Genomic DNA, 21,105 nt, shown 5'->3' on the forward strand with positions numbered 1-21,105 from the left:
GTCAAATGTGGCCCATGCTGCTGCAGAAAAATTAACTCAAAAATTAAGGCACACTAGTGGACAAGCAAAAACAAATTAACTTTCAACAATGTGGCAAGAAATATTTTATACATTAATGATGGCAAAAATGTTAAAATGTTTACTATGAAATATGCTGCTCTTTGGAATTCTTAGTAACTTAGTAACTTTTCAGCTTTAAGTGAGACTATCATAAGACCCTCAAGGACAATATCCTTTTATATACTGTACCAGTATATAATACTACTACCTCTGTCCGCACACCAGGAACTGTGAATGAAATGACCCACATTTGCATTTGTGTGTGTGTATTTCAATTTTCATTTTTATTTAATTGCATTGCTTTTCTTTATTCTTGTATGCCACTGAAGTATAGGTTCTTGCTTAAATCATTAAAAAGCTTTTCTTTAAAAAAATGTGTACTACAGATTTTCCACATGTTTAAGTATGCAGATGGATATAATATGCAATATACTGAGTTGTATACCGATTCAAAAATAGTTTAATATTTTGGTTACAATCATAGCACCTGGTGCTCTATCATAATGGATATATGTTGGTTTATAGTAACTCTGAACATTGTATGTATAAAACATAACCATAAAATCCAATTTCCTGCTGATCCTTAAGTCAGTACTCTGTTTAAAATTACACACGTTCAGTTCCTGAGTTTCGCTGTTAAACGCAGCGATGCCTTCTACACCTGCACAATAATGTGAAGACAGTTTTCCTTTTATAGCAAAGGCTGTAGCTTTGGTTTGTTCACAACGACATTTTCTGTGCAAACCCTCCCACCCCCAGGCAGTAGCAGAGGAACACAGTGTGAACAATTCGGCAGACTGCACTAGCTGCTCATTCATGGTAACCGGGGTTTCTGGCAGTGTTCACTAACCTAGTACCCTCCAGCTGTTTGGGATGACAACTTGGGTGTGCTGGCTGAGGCTGAGAGGAGTTGAAGTCCAAAACAGCTGGAGGGCACCAGATTGGCAAAGACTGACTTAGAGCAGACTACTTGCTTGAACACAGCCATCTAAAGCTCAATAACGTATACTTTAATTCAAGAAGAGATCTAGCAGAATATGTGTTTATTACACTTCTAATGCTTTTAAGTAATCAACGTATTTCTTTGAACAGCAACCAATGTACTGTTTGTGCACTGATCGCCCCAATTTTTTTCCCCCCTGGAAGGGCAGAGTAGTTTTATTTCCTCTTACTTAAAAGTGAGTTCTATCAACAAATAATTCATACTAAAACTAATTTATACAAAACTACGGGATAAAGAGGAAGGTATTTTGTGGGAAGCAGTCCAAACAGGCCAGTCACATTCTGTAAAGTAACTTTAAATGTGTCTGAGACTGATGAATCCGTAATCAATGGCTTTGGAAAATCACTAGACTTGTTGCAGACAGGCAGACAAGTCCCATTGGCATTTAGCATTGGGATGGCAAAGTCAAAAAAAGCCAGACGGCTACCAGCTGAATATTCAGCTCCATGAGGACACACGTGAATAAAGGCAGGAATGGACTACAGCACTACTGCCGCCACCAGAACTCAGTTAATGCAGTTGAGAACTGAGTTTACTGACCAGCCCTCTGCAAAAGGTGCTGTAGCCTGCAAACAGTGTATATAATAATCCAGCATGCAGACATTACCTTTGGCTTTAACAGTGCCCTCCAAGGAAGCTCTACAGAGAATCATCAACCCCTAGTAGTGATAGTTACTAGCTAGATGCCCTTAGAAAGGGCTGAGACAAATCAATAGGGACAAAAAGCCTAAGGAAGAATTATGAGGAATTTGAGAGCTTGTTTGCTATTTTGTGACATTTGGGTTGGTTCTAATAATGGTATTGCCCAGCTATAGTTTTTGGAATCATGTAAGATTGTCTCTCAATTTGGAGGTTCCATTTCATTGTTGTGGATTACAGGGACATCATTGGCTATGTGCTGGCAGAATATCATCTGCTGGAGAGCATGAGTGGGATAGGGCTGCTATCCTCAAGTCCCACTTTTGAGTTTCCCATAAGCATCTATTGCTTCAAGGTATTTTATGGGACATGGTCAATAAATGGGATAAAAAATAATAATAAATCAATCTAGCTGTGGGAAAGAGGCGGGTGGAATAGATAGGCCTTTGGTCTTATTGGGCTTTTCTTATGCTCTTACTGCACTACTAGGTGGCTAATATGTTATCATGCCCAATTCCTTTGCCAGCAGCAGCCCTGATTTCCTCAAAAAACAGCTGTTATCAATTTCTCGACCTCAAGCAACTGTTGAGTCTTGAAATTCCAAGTGTACAAACCCTCAAGCAAAAGTGTCCCTTAATCCTATTCGTGAGTTATACATACTTCATCGCCACCAACACCATCTTTTTTTAAAAGAGTAACAATCAAGTTATTTAGCAAATAAAAAATAAAAACAAATCAGCAACATACTCCTACGCTGCAAAGTAGGAAGGCTATTTTTACCTAAAGGGACCCCTGACAATTAAGTCCAGTCGCGAATGACTCTGGGGTTGCGGCGCTCATCTTGCTTTACAGGCCGAGGGAGCCGGCGTTTGTCTACAGACAGTTTTTCTGGGTCATGTGGCCAGCATAACTAAGCCGCTTCTGGCGAAAGCAGAGCAGCACACGGAAACACCGTTTACCTTCCCACTGGAGCGGTACCTACTTATCTACCTATCTGCTTTCAAACTGCTAGGTTGGCAGGAGCTGGGACCGAACAACAGGAGCTCACTCCGTCGCGGGGATTCAAACCACTGACCTTTCGATCAGCAAGCCCAAGAGGCTCAGTGGTTTAACCCACAGCGCCACCCACTAGAGGCCCTTAAAATCAAGGCTGCCTCCAAACCTCAAACACCATCAATCTGACAAAACCTATGAGGCAGCATGGAATACGACACTCCTCCAAGTTCAAGGTCACGGATGTAAGATCAGACATGTGTATTTTCCAAGTCTGAGGGTGCAGGACCCATTTTGCTGTAAACGCACATTTTACACCTTGCAAGGCATTCTACTGAATTTAGCACAACTCACGGAAGTGTGAAAAATCAAGCACGTTATTAAGTGTTTGCTTTAAAACCACAATCCTTCAATATATGACAACCTGATCTATATTTATAAAGATTCACCTTGAAATCTCGTTAAAGCTGTTCCTTACTACCGCCTGAGCATCATATAAGAAGGAGGGGAAACAGCCTGCATATAAAAAGTCATTAAAGTTTGATGAGGGCTCATTGAGTCAGCATATTTCTAAACTTTATTCAAGTGACATAATAAATTGCACTAAGCTTAAGGTTTAACACGGGTTGAAATAACGTTAATTTCAAGTAGATTTTTTTAAAGTACTATCTTTTTTCTTCACTGAAAACTACCATTCATGTCTTTTAAAAGAATTATTCAATATTTTATTCACCTTTCAGGTGCACTGCAAAACCATGGGCATAATTCAACAAGAAGGTCTCCTATGCGAGCTCTGTTGCTCTTGCATATCTCCCATTCACTTCAAGGGGGAAAGCACAGGAGATCATTCTCCTGGACTGTGCCCTTTATGTTCTGAGAGGCTTAGATATCACAGTCCTCTGAGCTCCAAGCACCCATTGAAGCAGGCAGACAGTGGTGGGTCAGAACTTGATTGTCTTGGCATGCAGGAGAAATGCCTAACTCACTGAGGTTTAAGATCCATCAGCTACCCTCACCTGGTTTAGACAGCCAATCAAAGCCGTTCCCAGGGTGTGGCCACTGTCGCATGCTGACAGTTTGCAGGAGCCACAGGTGAAAGCTGAGTGCAGGGTGGGGAGCAAAGGTGGACAAAATACCCTAGAAAGAGCATGACGTGCCCCCCAGCATAGGTACTACCCCTCCACAAACACCCAAAAAATATATACAGACACAGATCAACACCTCAGTCCTATAAGAAAGAAGCACTATGACACATTTCATAGGTTACCTTTTAAACACAGCAAATCACAATGTGTTAAGTTTTGCATAGTGTACATCAAGAGTAAAAAAAAAGGTAAAGGTACCCCCTGACTGTTAGGTCCAGTCGCGGATGACTCTGGGGTTGCGCGCTCATCTCACTCTATAGGCCGAGGGACCCAGTGTTTGTCCGCAGACAGCTTCCGGGTCATGTGGCCAGCATGACTAAGCCACTTCTGGCGAACCAGAGCAGCGCACGGAAATGCCGTTTACCTTCCCACCAGAGCTGTACCTATTTATCTACTTGCACTTTGACGTGCTTTCAAACTGCTAGGTGGGCAGGAGCTGGGACCAAACAACTGGAGCTGACCCCGTCGCGGGGATTCAAACCACTGACCTTCTGATCGGCAAGCCCTTGGCTCTGTGGTTTAGACCACAGCGCCACCTGTGTCCCACATTAAGAGTAGGGGGCCTTTTTTTCAGCCAAGGGCTACATTCCCTTAGGCAATCTGTTAAGGGTATCCTCAACATCCCTGTATTAGATCATGGGCTCTCCAGTGTTGTTAACAGTCTTTTTGCCTGTCAAAACAAGTTGAATAAGCAGGGCCTAATGGTCCAAGAGAATGCATTGAAGACCCTAATGGTGCAACTGCACAGAATCGTAATATCTAAATAACCTTCTGTTTGTTTGTTTGTTTATGGCTAATGTCACAACCTTCCTAAGACCCCAGGACCACCTACGGGTACAAATACAAAAATTTAAATCACAGTATATATTTTCTATATAATAATATTGTATTAATTTGTTAATTCAAAATAGAACTCTGAAACACACTGATCATACAGAATCTTGTGCAAAAAAGCAAGCTTTCAGCTGGCGCCTAAACCTATACAATGTTGGCACCGACTGAACGTCCAGAAGGAGCACATTCCTCAAGCAAGGAGGCACTGCTGCTATTGTAGCCACATTTTTAAAAAATCTGTACACAAAGACGTTTCCAGCTCATTTTGCCTTACAACACAGCAACCACATTTCCAAGCTTTCTCCATCACAATGAGGACCAGAAACACTTTGCTTCCAAAAGAGGGGCTGGCCTTCACAGGATTCCAGAGATACATAGCACAGAATCTGCAAGTCAGCCATACGTTTCCCAAACGAGGCTTATAGCCCGTAAAAGGAGTGTTTCAGTTCTTTGAAAATCTCTGCCTCAAAAACCACACCCACACAGACACTGTTACTATAACATTAGCGTTACAGACCAAAAGCACAAGATAGAACTGTTCAATTTGGGGGTGCCTGCTTATTCCTTAGAAGACATGCATATAGACTTGTGGTGTCAAGACTGGCCCGTTGCCCTCCCTTCCCTTTCACAGGCTCTTATCTTCCTTCAAACCGCTTCCACGTGGCTGTAGTTGCTACTCGAGTTGAAAAATCAGTGGACCTAAAATCGCCTGCCTACAAACAAATACATTTTCTCCTGTGATTTAAATTAATTGAACTATCTTCCATTAAAACTGTAAGAAGGTGCGCTAAAGGTCAAAACAACAAATGCACAGCCCAACTATATACATCCCTGTTGCTGTGGCTGCACAAAGACTGACAGGGCAAACTCCCACCTTTGCAGTAACTACTAGAAACATTAGACCTAGTACAGTACTAACCATCTTATATCATCCATCTGCAATTGCCCAGGGGCTCTTAAGATCTAGCATTAAGAGAACTATGTCCCCTTCCCGATGCACCAGTGCAGGATAGATAGCCTTTATCAAGAGGAAAAATGAGACAGGCGCCTCAGATAAAAGAGAGGGAGACAGATATCATCGCAACCAGGAATTTTCTCATGTGCAAGCTCCAATGAAATAAATAGGAACTGCACAGGAGAGTTACTGAGCTGTTGCACAACTCCTGTTCATTGCACAGGAAGTAGCTGCAGAGAAGCCGTTCCTGACGGATTGTATCCTGTGGTAAGCACATAAGAAGAGCCTGCTGGAAAGGCTAGTGGACCATGTAGTCCAGTAGCCTCTTCTCATAGTGGCCAAACAGATGCCTAAGGGAAGCTCACAAACAGGAGCACTCTCCTCTCCTGCAGTTTCCAGGTGCCAGAACTCAGAAGCAGACTGCCTCTGACAGTAGAGGAAAACATACATGATCATTAGCATTTGGGTTTTCCGCCCCAGGCACCACTGTGTCTTGGGCTTGCTCTGGTTGAGCCCTTGCTAGGCACCAGGAACTATGTGGCCAGTGTCTATAGAAATAGACCAGGCCATTAAAGAAAACTTCAGAGAATTCTTTATTTTTACCAAATTCCCCCGAATATACAACAAAACAAGTTCACTTTCCTTAGAAACACAAGCCCTATATTCACACACATAAAGCAACTCTTGATTTAGGGGATTTAAAAATAAAGCCTATACCCTAAGGTTCAAACTAAAACAGCTGCCACCATCACCCACACAGGTAAGATGCCTTCTAGTACTAGAGCTTGGCTGTGAGTAGGGATATGATTATGATTATTATTAAACTGTCCTTCATCCAAAGATCCCAGGGCAGTTTACAGTACTAAAAGGGCAATTTACAATATACATTAAAAGATACAGAAATGGTCTAATAACAATGAAATAATAGAAGTATTTTTGTTGTTTAGCCGTTTAGTCGTGTCCGACTCTTCGTGACCCCATGGACCAGAGCATGCCAGGCAGTTCTGTCTTCTGTTAATAGAAGTATTAACAACACACAAAAGAGAAAATGTATTAGAGCTCTCAAAGCTCTTGCTTAAAATATACAAGGCACAGGTGGGAGAATGATAAGAGAATGAGAATAACTATCAAGGGTTAATTGACTTTCAGTTGTGTTATAATGCTTTTTCTCTGCAGATTTAAACCCACTGGCATTTAGGGCTATCTAGGGCTGACATAGTCATATAGAAATCCTACTAAGGGTAAATATGAAATTTCAGTAAAGTTTACATTGCAGTCAGCATGCTTGGGAACTTGGTCAATTGTTACATATTTTGCAAGCGTTCAAGGCATGGGTGACTGCTGACTTGCACGCCATTTTCAGCCCCAGAAGGGGGCAGAACAGGGCAGGGTGGGCTTATGCATGCCCCGCCAACACATAGTATGACCCGAAACGCAACACCTGCGCAAATGGGGAGTTGCCTGTATTGGAATTTGCTACTCAAACATTTTGTGAAGAGTTTGATGCTCTTGAGGTCAGTGTTGTGATGCCCTTGAAAGATGCCCAGCTGTGCTAATCTATAGGCTAAAGGAGTAAAGAGAAAGGAGAATCTATAGCAGGCCAGTCTGGAGGCTAGCGGGGGGGGGGCGGTCATCAGATGATGACCTTGCTTTTTTCTCAAAAATAGTTGCAGACCACTGAGTTTAAACTGTCAGACAGATACTTAATAATTACATATATTCATGTAAGAGGATAGGGGTTTATTCTCACCAGTATGCCCCATTTGCTTTAAAAAGCAGAGCTCCCCACCCCAGTTTATACACAACAGAGGCAGACCCAAGTTTCAGCAAATACTGCCATCACATGTAGTTTGTGTCTCAGAGGTCATACAAGGCACAGATGCCCCAGGCCTATGGTTTCTGCAGCTGTTCTTAAAAAGAAGTTCACATTCTCAAGCAACCTTCCTGACAAAAAAGAGAACTGGCCAAAGAAAATAAATTTGCTTTGCATAATCCACCTGTACATCATTACAATGCCTCTGAAGACATAAAGGGAAAATACTGTCAGAAATATTATTGGCATACCTTTTGACAAATCAAAATTATTAAAAACTAACAATACTGAAGCAGGAAACTCAGGTCTTTGTTATAAAGGTAAAGCAACTTGTAGCATGTAAAGATTCGCGTTTTTGGTTATGCATGGAGTGAGACAAGCCATGAGTCTAGGTTCGGAAAGAACGCTAAACCAAAGAAAGGCTTAGTTCTAGGCTAAGGAGAAAAGGAGGAGCTGAGCAGTAGCTATTTTCCCTGTGAGTATCCACATGATAGTGCAATTGCTAACATAGTAGAAAAATCAGCTAGAGAACTAGTACGGCCTAGAGCAAACAGAGGAAGCACAAAGGCAGCCTTTTAATAAATGGCTTACACCAGAGTCAGACTTCATTTATCACATTTGTATTCCATCCTTCCTCCTAACAGCTCCGGGTACATGGCGTTATCTCATTCTTTCCTAATATCAGCCCTGAGAGGAAGTCTGGGACTGGCCCAAGGCCACCAACTTAGTAGTCAAGGAAGAATATGAAATCAGATTCAAGTCTATTCTTCCATCCAGCATACGACTTGGGCTCTTCAGTCAGTACAGTGTGATCTGGGAAAAAGCTAGTCATCATCATCAGCTACGTGCAGCAAGAATGCCTAATAACAGGAGAGAAAGAGTAAAATAAAATTTGCAGAATACAGATGAGAGAGGAAACTGTTTCCAACACAAACATTCAATGACCATTGTCACAGTACTTTCCAGGTAGTATTCTGGTCCACAGCATGATGAAATAGAGTACAGTGGTACCTCTGGTTATAAACTTAATTCGTTCCAGAGGTCTGTTCTTAACCTGAAACCGTTCTTAATCTGAGGTACCATTTTAGCTAATGGGGTCTCCTGCTGCCGCCGGCGCGCAATTTCTGTTCTCATCCTGGGGCAAAGTTCTTAACCCGAGGTACTACTTCCAGGTTAGCGGAGTATGTAAACTGAAGTGTTTGTAACCCGAGGTACCACTGCACCCCACTAAACCATGCAAAGCCTAGCTGCACATTGCATGATGGGAAAACAAAAACACATTGTAAAAATGTTTGCTCAATTTATGATGCCACACTAGTTAATATTTACCACAGAGCCCTAAAAGCAGTCAGTCACATTCTTCAGCACCTTTTAAAATGTGACTTTCATCTTACATGTAAGTATTTTCTTGAACCACACACTTCTATAATATCTGGCTTGATTATTTTAGTTTAATGTTTACTACTGTATCATTTTTGTGTATGGCACCTAAAGTACTTTTGACAGATGGTTGGGATGTAAATTACAAAAATAAACAAATAGGGGGGAACTTGCAAGCCGTACATATTCATCTGTTCTTGCTGTGCATAGATTCGCTGGAAAGCCACAACTGAATGGTGCCTCTTAGGGCATGGTACACCAAATGTGCATCTGCAGACATCATACACACCTAACGTATAGTTTTCCTCCTTTTCCCCATATATTTAGCACTCACATGACTGAGAATGTGTGTTTTTGTGTGTCTGTTTCAGTCAATAGCCAGTAGAGAATGAATGTATATGAAGTGTCTGAATACTTTAAAATGCTATTATTATTATTATGTTAGTACTATGATATGTGAAAGAAGACTATCACCTTTGAAGTGGCTCTTAGAAAGCAACTATTGGTGATTTTCTTTCGCTTTGATACAAATAGTTGAAGAAGAAATAGCACACATTTCAGGATGTTTGAATGTAAACAAGAGAAACACTAAATCAACCTTACCCTCTTAGTTTTGATTTTCTGAAACACATTTTTATTCTTTTTTGACATCAGCAATTCATGTGTGCACCAGTGCTGAGATTTATAGTATAATACTATGCATCTTTACTTGAAATTCAACTATGTTTAATAGGGCCCTAGTAATTGTTCATAGGATGGGCAGATCACATCACAAACCAGTACCTGTCTATATCATTATTTAAATAAATTTATTGCTCTCTGTTCCACTAAAATAAGTTCACAAAGCAGCAAATTTCACATACAGCAAAAATGTAAATAGAAGCAATCCGTAACAATTGAAATACAAATGAAACTGAAAAGACAAAAACAAATTGCATCAAGATAATCACTTAATAGCCAGGAAAAATCTTTCTATAGCAACATTGTCCCAGACCTGGCAGCAGAATGAAAGCAAAGAAGCGGTTTGATAGATATTTCTCAGAAGAGAATTCCAGAAGATAGTAGCCAATTATTAGTCCTAGTCAGAACAGATGTGTTGAAATTAATGGGCATGACTAATTCAGGTCCTTTAATTTTAACAGGTCTACTCTGAGTACAACTCAGTAGAACCCAAAGATTGAGTACAGTACAGAAGAGTCCTTTTTCAGTTGACCTAGCCAATGAACCCACAGTACTTCTGTTCCAAGCCTTTGATTGGTCCACTGGGAAGAAATTCTTCCTGTGCATTTCTGTATAAGCCAAAAAGCCCTTCCAATAGGTAATACATCTACTACAACAAAGGTTATTATTTATATACAGTGGTACCTCGCAAGACAAATGCCTCGCAAGACAAAAAAACTCGCTAGACGAAAGGTTTTTCCATTTTCGATTTGCCTCGCAAGACGAATTTCCCTATGGGCTTGCTTCGCAAGACGAAAACGTCTTGCAAGTTTGTTTCCTTTTTCTTAACACTGTTAATACAGTTGCGACTTGACTTCGAGGAGCAACTCATAGAACGCAGTGTACATAGTAGCCTTTTTTGAGGTTTTTAAAGACTTTGGTGATTTTTGAAGCTTTTCCAGAACTTCTTTTGCAGCCATTTGGTAAGTTAAGTTTTTAAAACTTTTTTGGGGGGTTTTGGATTTTGGGTTGGAGTGTTTGGAATTCAAGGACTTGGTGTTGGGGAGGGGTTTGCAAGAATCTGGAAGCTTGTGTTTTTTTCTGCATTTTTATGATTTTCTGTGACCATTGGGCCACTCTGCTCTTTTTTTAAAAAAATTCTGGATTTGAATTTCTGTGTGGTGGGTGGCTGGGGGAACAGTTGAGGAGGGGGTTCTTCAGCAAGAAGCAAAGAGTGGAAGAGGAGCCTTCTTCGAGTGGTCCCCCAGAGTCTTAGAAAATGTACTGTACACTTTGTTGATTTTTAAATGTTTTTCTGTCATGTTTATAAAGTTAATTTATTTTCCCTTCAATTTTTGAACTGCTCTTTACAGTATGTGTGACTTTAAAGAGCAGTTAATAAACTGTTGTTGTACCAAATTTGGCTTTGTTTGGACTTTTTTTGACCATAGGAACGCATTAATTGGTTTTCAATGCATTCCTATGGGATTTCGTGATTCGCAAGACGAAAAATTCGCTAGACAACAAAACTTGCGGAACGAATTAATTTCGTCTTGCGGGGCACCACTGTACTGCCCATCTGCCCCAGCCACTCTGGGAAGCTCCCAACAAAATAGTAAAAACATCAAATGAACATAGTACAGTGGTAAAAGGTAAAGGTAAGGGTACCCCTGCCCGTACAGGCCAGTCGTGTCCGACTCTAGGGTTGTGCGCTCGTCTCACTTAAGAGGCCGGGAGCCAGCACTGTCCGAAGACACTTCCAGGTCACGTGGCCAGCGTGACGAAGCTGCTCTGGTGAGCCAGCACCAGCGCTGTGATGGAAACGCTGTTTACCTTCCCGCTATAAAGCAGTACCTATTGATCTACTTGCACTTAGGGTTGCTTTCGAACTGCTAGGTGGGCAGGAGCTGGGACCGAACGACGGGAGCTCACCCCGCCGCAGGGATTCGAACCACCAACCATACAGTCGGCAAGTCCTAGGCACTGAGGTTTTACCCACAGCGCCACCCGCGTCCCTTTAGTACAGTGGTACCTCGGGTTAAGTACTTAATTCATTCCGGAGGTCTGTTCTTAACCTGAAACTGTTCTTAACCTGAAGCACCACTTTAGCTAATGGGGCCTCCTGCTGCTGCCATGCCGCCGCTGCACGATTTCTGTTCTCATCCTGAAGCAAAGTTCTTGACCCGAGGTACAGTGGTGCCGCGCAAGACGAAATTAATCCGTTCCGCGAGCCTCTTCGTCTAGCGGTTTTTTCGTCTTGCGAAGCAACCCTATTAGCGGCTTAGCGGATTAGCGCTATTAGCGGTTTAGCGGCTATTAAAGGCTTAGCGGCTATTAAAGGCTTAGTGGCTATTAAAGGCTTAGTGGCTATTAAAGGCTTAGCGGATTAGCGGCTAAAAGGCTATTAGCGGCTATTAAAGGCTTAGCGGATTAGCGGCTAAAAGGCTATTAGCGGCTTAGAAAAAGGGGGGTGAGTGAAAAAAATCGGAACATTTGCAAGACGTTTTCGTCTTGCAAAGCAAGCCCATAGGGAAAATTGTCTTGCGAAGCAGCTCAAAAACGGAAAACCCTTTCGTCTAGCGGGTTTTCCGTCTTGCGAGGCATTCATCTTGCGGGGCACCACTGTACTATTTCTGGGTTAGTGGAGTCTGTAACCTGAAGTGTCTGTAACCCAAAGCATATGTAACCCGAGGTACCACTGTATGCATGCGCATTCAACTGCCTCCCTAAAGGTATCCACATCACCCAGGAAATGGCAGCCACAGTCTGGAAAGGTCCCGTCCTGGTTGACATGGAAAAGCTGTTTTCAACAAAGCCCAGTGACGGAAGCACGCAGCTGTGTTGAGGCAGCATTGGGTGTTGAAATTTTGAGCCCAGGGCAACTGCTCCTCTGCCCCCACCCCCACGCTACACCACGCTACACCACGCTACACCATTGGCCTGAATTCTAAAGGGAGACCTCGCAGAACCAGGTGGTAAGATGTTTCCTGCATGAGATTGGTGGCAGGGAGGAAAGTATGTTTGAATTGTTCTCAAAGAAGCTACCAAACCATCCAGCTCATCACTGCGGCCTATCCTAGCCACCAGGCGCTCTCCAAAATCATAGAATCGTACAGTTGGAAGGGACCCCAAGGATCATCAAATCCAACCCCCTGAAATGCAGCTGTCCCATAGGGGGATCGAACCTGCAATCTTGGCATTATCTGCACTATACTGTGACCAACTGAGCAATCCATGGTCCCAGACAAAAGTTTTTTTGTTTTTTGTTTTTGCTTCGTGGGGAAGAATTCAAACATGTTCTCTTCCTACTTGTAGCTTGAAGCAATACTGCCCAGGAAAAGAATTACCACTTGATATTTACTGGTGTGACTAGCATACCCAATAATAATAATAATAATAATAATAATAATAATAATAATAATAATTTATTATTTGTACCCCGCCCATCTGGCTGGGTTTCCCCAGCCACTCTGGGCGGCTTCCACAGAAACCAAAAAACACTAAAATATCATACATTAAAAGCTTCCCTGAATAGGGCCGCCTTAAGATGTCTTCTTAATGTCAGGTAGTTGTCCATCACCTTGACATCCGATGGGAGGGCATTCCACAGGGCGGGCGCCACCACCGAAAAGGCTCTCTGCCTGGTTCCCTGTAGCTTCGCTTCTCGCAATGAGGGAACCGCCAAAAGGCCCTCGGCGCTGGACCTCAGTGTCCGGGCAGAACGATGGGGGTGGAGACGCTCCTTCAGTGCATCTTTATTTTTTTGCTGTACTGCATGCTCTGCTTCCTTTACTTCTTTACACACGTAAAGGTAAAGGGACCCCTGACCATTAGGTCCAGTCGTGACCGACTCTGAGGTTGTGGCGCTCATCTCGCTTTATTGGCTGAGGGAGCCAGCGTACAGCTTCCGGGTCATGTAGCCAGCATAACTAAGCTGCTTCTGGCGAACCAGAGCAGCACACAGAAACGCCATTTACCTTCCCACCAGAGCGGTACCTATTTATCTACTTGCACTTTGATGTGCTTTCGAACTGCTAGGTTGGCAGGAGCTGGGACCCAGCAACGGGAGCTCACCCCGTCACGGGGATTCGAACCGCTGACCTTCTGATCAGCAAGTCCTAGGCTCTATGGTTTAACCCACAGGTACCTGGCACCAAATCCAGGACCATTTTTGCTGCTGCTTGTCCTTCAGATAAGTTTTTTTGCTTGATAATTTTTTTCTCCCAAGCATACAGTATGTTAATTTGATGAAACATTTATTTGGCGCCTTCTTTTTTTAAAAAAAAAAACCCTTTAAAAAAACCCCTTTGAACTACTCTTGAATGGATTACGGGAGTAACTCTGCAATTGACATGACTGTCACAAAGGTGAGCCAATCAGCAGTCTCCGCAGCCAGATTATCATGGAAAGAGAAAGAATTGGTTGTTCCCACCTGAGGAATGCTAACTTACACACACACACACACACACACACACACACACGGCAATTGTGGATGCACACCTTATGCAGCTTTCAACAAGAGATTTCAACCTATCCTGACAAAATCTCCTGTTACCTACAAAAGCTCAAGCCTATTTCCATATCCGCCTCTTTGAATGAAAGTCTACTGCCTCTAATCTCCTCCATCATTTTATTAATGATTTCTCTTCTTGCATTTGGCTCTCGTTTCTACCACCAAGCTTTGCAAATGCTAAAGAAAATGAAGAGATGCATAATTGTAATGATACCAGCTTCATTAGCAAAGATACATGAATTGTAGTTTTTATTTTGTAAATTTGTTTTTTGTGTGGATTCCAGTTTAATTAATTAAACTGGAATTAAACTGGAATCCACACAAAACACAAATTTACAAAATACAAACTAAAATTCATGTATCTTTGCTAATGAAGGATGAGTATGAAAGTAGTTTTACTTTCCAAGGAAAATGTTCAGCGGGTGGGATGATGGACAAATACAAATAAATTAAGTTTTGTAGCAAAGTCTCAGACCCCCGTGCTTTCAAGACATCAGAGAGGAAACATCCCAAAGAGATTTATTGATTTCATCAAAGGTCCCACCAGGGATTGCAGAGACAATCTCTCACCAGGGAATACAAGGAACAGGTTGTTCAATTCTTGTTTGGTCCCAAGAGACACGACATCTCAGCCTCTCCCAATACTAAGGTGCAACTTTGAACAATATTACTGAAATTTCTCATTAGGACTGCTCAAAACAACTTAGCAGTACCACTGTTCCGCCTTGGAACTTTATGCAAAATGACAGGATAATACATTATTATTAAAATATACCGGCAACACCTTTCAGTAAATGACAGCTGTAATTCTATGCATCACTTACATACTATGAGTAAACCCAACTGAACGAAGTGGGACTTATTTCAAAGAAAACAAGAACAGAACAGTCATTTTACTAAAATATGGTGTTCCAAATTAACAGCAGTCGACAAGTACACGTTACTTTTTTTTAAAAAAGAGGGACCTCTTTTTCAAGTTAAGTCAAGAAGTGTGTATCACTGACACAACAATCCTGCACATTTCTCTAGCAGCATCAGGATAATATCCCTGCAATGCTACCAAAGCATTGCAGTAACAATGGAGAAGCAGGCCATGATTCTTCATCCCAAGAACATGTTTTTGGCTCAGCTAAAACCTAGTTCTCACTAGATGTGGTAAATCTGTGTCTGGGCTATAACTGCTTTAGATGGGTGAGGAGCTGCTCATCACTGAATGGTTCATACCACAACCAACAAGATCCCCAGGCATGCACATCCAGATGGTGGAGACATCAGGCACCATCCTGGCACCCAGGCATCTTCACTTGGTCGCAAGTGGTCAAAAGCCAGGTGCAAAATGCGCCTGGCAACTGCCTAATTTCGAACACTGCCAACAACAACAAAACCCTTTCTCCACATAGAAAAGCTGATGTCAAAGGGTCTCCCAGTTCTAGCTTTGTCAAGACATGGGTTCACAACCACAGTGAGAAATATGCCTAAGTCTAGGGATCAAACTAATAAATTTGAAAAATCTATGCAGGCTAGCAAATACTTACTTATTTACTGTTTTCATTTATTACACATTTATTTCATATTTCCTCCAGGGAGCTCAGAGAAGCATACATTCCTCACATTTCATCTTTACAACCATGGTGCAATGTAGCCAAAGCTGAGAGGCTGTGACTGATCCAGTCCATCAATCACATTGACAGTAGACTGGCTCTCAGAACATCTAACCCTGCTTTCAAGAGTAGCATCGCAAATATCAAATGCCTCACCAGTCTCAGACATTCCCAACTTTATTTAAAGTTTCGAGCAATTATCATAAAGGCAAGTCAATACAGAGAAAACGCTTGGTATATTATAAAAAATGGTTTCACCAGCCAGCAACAACGTATGATTTATTCCCCCCCCCCTTTTTTACATTCTGTTTGGGAGTGTGTGGGTTTCCCTTTGACTTCTTATAGCATTTAGACCGAGAAGCTTATTGATCAATACGAAGAAATCCATTCCGATTACCAGTAAAAAGTCATTGGTACAAGACATAAAGAATTCCCCCAAGAAGTGATCAAAATGATGAGGATTAAGGCTGCGTAATGAGACTACAAGTTCACAGGGAGACAGCGACAACAGAGTGAATGAGAAGTGACTCTAATGTGACTTGCCATGCCTCTTCTATTGCGACTACCACTGCAAAGTCACAAAAGATCTGTGTCTGCTCTGCACACAGCAAAAGAGAAGGAACGGATCAGCTGGCAGCAACGATGGTTGCCGCTTTTACAGCACAGAAAGCCTTGCTCATTAATTGCTTTCATTAGCAGATTTCATTTGTGTTTTCTATTCCACTTCAGGGTTAGAAGATGCCCTTGCTTGCCCTAGGTCAAGAAGCTGTGGGTGATGATATTCCAGATTTGAAATTAATGAGTTGTTTTGCTGGTTGCAGTGTTAGGAGACTGGCAATGAATTGACATTTTGCTACAATAGTGGGGGAAGTACAAAAATGTCATCAAAATCACAGCTTGTATAGTATCAGTCTAACGAATGCCAGTATACCACAGCAGAGATGCTTCTTATCTGCGGTGTTTTTTACCACGTACTGGTAGCAGACCAGGTCTATAACCATTCTTTAGTATGTAAACTTCATACTCCATGTGGAATCCCAGGTTATTGGAAAACACTTCTCTCAATGATAAGTCCCATTTCAGTATGCATCACCCTGTACTACACGTACACTTTTTAAGTCACTAGTCCACAGGGATAGTGTACACAGTTTGCAGGTTCCAAGTCTCCCCCTCCAAGACAGACACACAAACACATAGCCATGCAGGCTTACTGTGTACCATTTTTGTAAACTCTGGAATGCTTACCGAACACGTCTCATAGCTCAAAACATACAGCGCTGTGGCGGTCACAAAATCAAACAAGATGGGGAGTTGCTCTTTCACCCTGGGAATTCAGGGCCTCCCGATTTGCTTTTTAATCTGCAAATATTTACAAGCCCTCTACAAAACATCACTACCTCCCGGCGCATAATTCGGAAGGTGGCAACACGGACGCAAAACAATGAAAGGAGGAGTAGAGAGAGATGGATTGAGTTTCCAACTCTCCTTCGATGCTAATCTCTCCCTAGCCCCGGAATTGCACCAAACTTGGTCATGGTTGCAGGAATGCACATGACTCATGGCCGTATTGTGGATGGATCTGCAAAAGAGGCAGGTGGGCTGGACTGTGCGTTGTGTGTGTGTGCGCGCGTTTCTGTGCGTGAGCGCCTCGGAGGGAGGGCGGGGGGGGGGAGAGAAAGCAAACTGCAGTGCGTGGGACTCGACCCAAGGGGAGTCGCAGCTGGGGTTGGACGGCGCATCCTCCCGATCGCCACCCATGCAAAACAGTGGGCAGGCGCAGAGAACTTCTGGGGGTGAGAGGGTCAGCGGCGGCAGCCCCACAGCCTGCCTGCACACAGGGGGAGAGGGAGGAGCTGCAGATCATCTTCCCTCCCTCCCCCATCCCCCGCTTGCTCTCCTCCCCGAGCCTTGCGCTTTAAGGGGGAAGGTTTGCGCTGCAAGGGGAACCTGCGGGGCATCCCTGCTCGGCTCCACATGGGCATCCTCTCCCTCCTTGCAACTCTGCGCAAGGGCACCATCACACGCAGCACCCCCTTCCCCGGCGCCCAGCTCTGCTTCCCAAGGACAGAGCCTCACCAACGCCATGACAGTGTCTGAGAGGAGAAACTAAGCGCTTGGCAAGACCCCCCCCCTCCCTCCCCGCTCGCCCGCCCGCCGGCCGAGCCCGGGCCGCCTGACCAGCCGCCGGCTCCTTGGCCCCTGCCGCCTGCCCTGCCCGGCGAGCGCAGAGTTCATTCATAGGCTGGCCCCGGGCCGCCTTGCGCACCCCGCGCACCCCTCACTCGCGCACGGCGCGCCAATAAAAAGTTCAGAGCCCAACTTACCTAAAATGGCTCCTGCAGCAGCCAAAATACAAACAGCTATTATTTGGTGAAGTTTAGCCCAGACACCCTGCAAGGACAGCCTAGCCTGGCCCCGGCACGCCCCCGCGCTGCAGCCACTGGCCACCCGCAGCCCCCCGGCGCCTGCCATTGGAGAGGCGGCCCGTCAGCCAAGCGCAGCCCGCTCCAAGCTTGGCTGCAGCGCGCTTATTGCTAGCTCCATTGTGCTCCTATTTGCATTGATGTGATCGCTGCCGGGATTGGCTGTGGCGAGGACCAAGCATTCCCCCCCCCGCACCCTCCCCGCAATTCCTTTTGCCTCCCGGATCTGCAGCCCCGGTCCTTCTCTGCCCTGCCTCCCGCCCCCTTCCAGCTCTCCAGCTCGGTTGCCCAACGCAACTGTAGCTGCAACTTTCCAAAGGCTAGCAGAGGAGAGAAGGATTTCGCCCCCCACTCCCATATCCTCCAATCAAGGGGTTTTTTACTTACTTCAGCCAGCATTAAAAGCGGAGGAGAAGAAGGGAGGGGAGGAGAAGCGGGGGAGAACCTCTCCCCCTTTGCATTCCACGTCTTTGCTCGCTTTTCATGTCCCGGATGTGAGATTTCCTGCATTTAAAGCACAGTGTCTGGAGGTGGAATGTGCAACCTCCGAGCAGGACGATGCAGGTCTTTTTTTGTCGCGTGTGGGAAGGAGAAATGGGCACAATACTGGGGTGAGGGGAAGGATGCCAACTTTCCTTGTTCTAAGAGATGTGGGGTAGCGCCAATCTAGACGAGCTATTCCTTAGCGTAGCTTTCCTCTCCTCCCCCTCAAAAAAAAATCTGTTGAGTAATGGCTGCAGTGGGAGTTAATCAAACACATTCTGAAGACCTTTCTTTTGCTAACTGGTTTTAATGTTATTTTATTGGTTCCAGGCTATTTAAAGTTATTTTATTGGATCCAGTTGATCCGCCGGTTGAATGGTGCACCTATGGAACATTCCTGGAAAAGAAACATTGAAATAAGACCTCTTGCCTTCTGCCAGTTGTGTTATTTTCTTTCCCCCATATGTAGGCTGGTGAGTAGGGTGTTACTCTTTGGAAAATATGAACAAGCTGATACAGCATGAGCAGAGTAGATCCTTGCCAAACATCTGTACGCCGATTCAGTCATGGAATTACTTCACAATGTGCCTAGTGCCCAAATTCACCCACATTTACCACAGGGACAGCTCAGTGCAGCTTTGTTGTGGCATAGCAGAAGTGGATGGACTTAGCAGATGAGGGGCATGGCACAAAGCAATCACACCAAGTGCTTCCCCATATGCTAAACTTGGTGGTAGGGCCCAAGTTTTGCATGAACTAAGTTTCTGGTTCAATTTCCGATACTTGCTTAAGGTGCTGCTGCCTATTTTTGATGACCCAGCTGTAGAAGGAATGGATTGCTGCAGTTCTAATAGAGATACAGCAAATGTATAGCCTATATAGATGAACATATATGGCTCACCAGGCCCAGCATCCCGTTCTCACAATGGCCAACCAGATGCCTGTGGGAAGCCCAAGCATGACCTGAACGCAACAACATCCTACCAGCATTCAGAGCTGCTTTGCTAGAATAGATGGTCAGAATCTGACTCACCATAGTATGCAGATGAGGAGAATGGTCAGTCATTGACACAATACTGTAATGTGATTCCCCGTCCTATCTTATATGGACAAGTCACCTTAAACCACCAATATTCCAAAATCTCTCCTTTTGGAGAGATGCATTATTCTGAGGGTCAAAGGAATGGGTAAGATATGAGGTGTTTAGACAAGTTGTATAAAGACAGTGAAGGGCTCAATATAAGAAGCTGCCTTACACCAAGTCAGAACATTGGTCCATCTAGATCAGCATATTCTACACTGACTGGAAGTGGCTCCTCAGGGTTTTGGATGGTTTTTTTCACTCTTACTGAAGATTCTGGGGACTGAACCAGGGAGCTGTATGCAAAGCAGTTTCCCTGCTACTAAGCTAGAAGCCCTTCCCCAGTATGAATATGTTACACAGTATGCCTATGGATACATACACCGAAAAAGGACGTTCTAGGTGAGAAGTTGATTTCTTGCTGCAAAATTAAATACAAATTATATTTTTTAAAAAACAACAACTCTGTAAGACCTCCAACTGGAGTACCACTATCATCTGGGAGTAGATGATCATACCCATGCTAACTAGGGAGTTGCCCACTTATCTGGTCAAGCTGGTCCTTCTGCACAGATCCGTTCAACCAACATTCTGAATATGTCCATTTGGTCATATAAATCAGTCCTCAATCAAATTAAGAATAGACCAAAGTACCAAACAAAGCTGCAACTTTTCCAAAGTCATAGAAGCATGCTGTTACCCACATGGGAAATAAATACGTCTGCTACACTGATAGAAACTGTAGTAAGGAAATCTCAAAATACTAAAGTTTGCAAACATTTGACTAAAATGTTATAGTTCCGTGTTAGAAGTTAAGTTTTCTAGTTTACATTTTCAGACTTCCATTTTCTCAGTTACTTCTATGAGGTAAGCTGAGGAATTGGTATATTGCAATAGATTCCTTTTCCCGCCATTTACTGCTGTTGTCATCAAGAAGGTACACTGCACTACTTATTTCTAAACACATTCTGTTCTGTACTTCCATTTGCCTGTTATAGTTCTTCTAAATCCATCTTCATATCATCACACTTATTTCCTTTACTTTCTCTCAGTTCTTGTTCTGGACAGATTTACCAAGCATGTCATCTTCCTTATTTCTCCAGACATTGTACTCAAATTTCCAAAATAAATGATGAACTGAGTTACAAAATACTTTGTCCTGCAATTGTTCTCATCTAATGCCTTCCTTCACTATCTCCTGCACATTCATTTTATAATATGAATTTTACTAATTTTTTTAAACATATGGCACATTACATCCTTTATCAGTTGCAATGCACAATCATACCTGGGTTCAAATAAGGAAAGTTTCATATATTTTCTGCATGTTAAAGAAACACTGTGCTTCCACTGTAGAAACCCAAGCTATTGTTTACGTGGCCTATATCGTTTACTCTTTCTATTCTTAGGTAAAGGTAAAGGGACCCCTGACCAGTCCAGTCCAGTTAGGTCCAGTTGTGACCGACTCTGGGGTTGCAGCGCTCATCTCGCTTTATTGGCCGAGGGAGCCAGCGTACAGCTT

The 21,105-nt window shown here is 43.4% G+C and overlaps 1 protein-coding gene across 5 annotated transcripts in view; it reads right to left on the minus strand.

The window, feature by feature from the left end:
* CHD6 (chromodomain helicase DNA binding protein 6) overlaps positions 1–18,585 on the minus strand; it is a 108,735-nt gene extending 90,150 nt beyond the window's left edge. For 3 of the 5 annotated variants that reach the window (XM_081195940.1, XM_081195939.1, XM_081195936.1), the window contains exon 1: positions 17,921–18,025. The gene's annotated coding sequence lies outside the window, so the exon portion shown is untranslated. Of the gene's footprint in view, positions 1–16,841; positions 17,165–17,920; positions 18,026–18,406 lie in introns of those variants that run through there. The other 2 variants (XM_081195937.1, XM_081195938.1) reach the window with 2 other exon arrangements.
* Positions 18,586–21,105: the final 2,520 nt, after the last annotated feature.

Source organism: Podarcis bocagei, assembly GCF_964188305.1.
Source record: "Podarcis bocagei genome assembly, chromosome: 5".
Lineage (NCBI taxonomy): Eukaryota > Metazoa > Chordata > Lepidosauria > Squamata > Lacertidae > Podarcis > Podarcis bocagei.